The 2500-nt window shown below is 38.0% G+C and overlaps 1 protein-coding gene across 1 annotated transcript in view; it reads left to right on the top strand.

Annotated features, from left to right (window-relative positions):
* LOC137645410 (serine/arginine repetitive matrix protein 2-like) overlaps positions 1-2500 on the top strand; it is a 93833-nt gene that overhangs the window by 70867 nt on the left and 20466 nt on the right. The window lies entirely within an intron of this gene.

Raw genomic sequence — 2500 nt, 5'->3', positions numbered from 1 at the left:
GTGTTTCAGTAACTTGCATAGAAAGTGAAGTTGATTTTGGAGCCTCTCTCTCTCTCTCTCTCTCTCTCTCTCTCTCTCTCTCTCTCTCCATTTCATGCCTGTACTCAAGGCCGTGACATGTAGGATTTCGTCACCTTCCTCTGATGCTTTTTAACCCCCTTCTCGTTCTCCACCCACCCACCCCTTACCACCGCATCTCAGTTGCGCCCAGTTGATACCTCCTCCCCCTGGCTGTGCATCTCCCCACCTGAGTTCGCAGTGGTCTGTACACTAGAAAGGATATGACGTATTTCCATCTACTTTTTACGAAACATTACCCCTTTTTATCAACAAGGTACCGTAATTATGACGCTTTACTGTTACCAGGTTTGCGCTGCATCGAAGATTATGCCGTTTGGATTCTTTCCTTTTAAGGAGAGTTGGAACTTGTGCGTGGACTCATGGCGGCTTTCGTGTCCAGTTTAAAGGTTTAAAGGCCGCTCATGAATGGCAGAGGCAAGGGACACTGACATTGCCCTATCAAGCAGGACAATGCCCTGGAGACTGATCATATATACATATGATCAGCGCCCAAGTCCCCTCTCTACCCAAGCTAGGACATGAAGGGCCAGGCAATGGCTGCTGATGACTCGGCAGATAGGCCTATAGGCTCCCCAAACCCCCCCCCCCCCCTCTTTAGCTCACAAGGATGGTGAGGTTGCAGTGACCAAAGAAACTAACAAATTTGAGCGGGACTCGAACCCCAGTCTGGCGATCACCAGTCAGGAACGTTACCACATTGGCTACCATAACCTTAGTAATAGTTTTCCTCTTGTTCATATATCAGAAATCGTGACAAACGTTTGGTATCCTGCAGATACTTAAAGCAGTTTTATTCCCGATTAATTTTTTTATGCAAAACTGCTTTTGGAAATTTCTATATAAAGATCATTTGTGGTATCATTATCTTTAGAAAAAACTATTTCTTGAACATTTTATAAGTACAGTTTCAACGTGATGTATCATCTTTTATTTTTGTCAGAAAGTTACCGCGGTTTAAAGGGATTTATTATTATTATTATTATTATTATTATTATTATTATTATTATTATTATTATTATTATTATTATTATTTATGTCAAGATTTCAGTAAATATAAGAGGATAGAGACTGCCCCGACCTTGATGTTTTGTACCGACCCGAAGCTCTGATTAGTACTTTCACATTGACGTTTCACACAAAAAGTTAATCTGTATGTTTACTATATGGAGACATGCATTAATTAGTAAAAAGTAATAAGCTGTGCGAAGCAAATGGGGTTACAAACACGCACTTATATACGTGCTCACAAACTTATAGACATACACTCGTTTGCATGTGCGAGTATATACAACAAAACTAACAATAAATGTAGCGTTTCCAGGCTACTGCAAGATAAAAGCTTGAGATACGTTCATAATCATGTCTCGAGTTTGGCCTGGTTTCATCACCATGTTGGCCAAATTATGGAAATAAAAAAAAATAAATTGATATTGTATCGAAAAAGTATTACCATATCAAATAAATGGACTCTTTTCATTAGTTAATGTTTTAAGTATTTTTTGCTACTATAACTGGTATATACTGTGCATTTTTAGGAATCTGATGATCTGATCTTTCTTTACATTTGACTGTCTGATTAAGCATCATTATGTTTCCTAACTATTGTTCAAAATAGTTAAGCTAATCATAGTCTGTTAGTCCATTATAGGTTTTTATGGGTGTATTATTTTATCTATAATTCATGTACCTGTCCATGTATTAATATACATTATTATATGTATTATTACATTTATCGAACCATGATTTTTTCCCTAAGGGTTTTGCGTGTTAGCTAACCCCAATAAAAACAATTCTACGGTAATAGGATTTTTAACTCGAGTGCTTCGGGTGTTTTCTCCCGATATTAATGAAGCGGTTGAATTCAGCAAAACACGAAGAATAAATAAGAAAATGGAAGAAAATGAGAAAATTTTCACTGCTTGTAATCCCTTTATACTGCCGAGGTTAGCAGTTCACCCCACCGATCGTTTCCCAAGCGCATAACAAAAGATTGTCGCTTCTTATTGGCATTTTATTATTCATGAAGAGCGGCCTGTAATGACTCATAAATTGTCGTTCCTTGGCACAGCTTCGTGGCTTAATAGCAATTAATAATTTATAGTTCATCTCGCGGATTGTAAAACTGAATGATGATGATTAAGAAAATCGAACATTTGCAATGTGTAAACGGATGAAAAGTACCTTACAGGAAAGACGATTTCCACACTTGATGATATCAGATTTATTTAAAGGTCTAAGTTACTGGACTTTAATTGCGCAAGAATACAGTAAATAGGACGTGTCTGGTGCGAGCAGTACTGAGTCGAAATAACACCCTAGAGTCAATGGATGAGGAAGTGTAGGAGTGTTCCCGGGAGACTCATTTATCTTCCGTTGATTCTGATCTGAAGGATTTCTTATCACGTTTTCTCACAGTCTC

The sequence above is a fragment of the Palaemon carinicauda genome, chromosome 8, assembly GCF_036898095.1.
Source record: "Palaemon carinicauda isolate YSFRI2023 chromosome 8, ASM3689809v2, whole genome shotgun sequence".
Classification (NCBI taxonomy): domain Eukaryota; kingdom Metazoa; phylum Arthropoda; class Malacostraca; order Decapoda; family Palaemonidae; genus Palaemon; species Palaemon carinicauda.
Note: the sequence above shows the minus strand (reverse complement) of the source record. Positions and strands in the feature narration are given on the sequence as shown.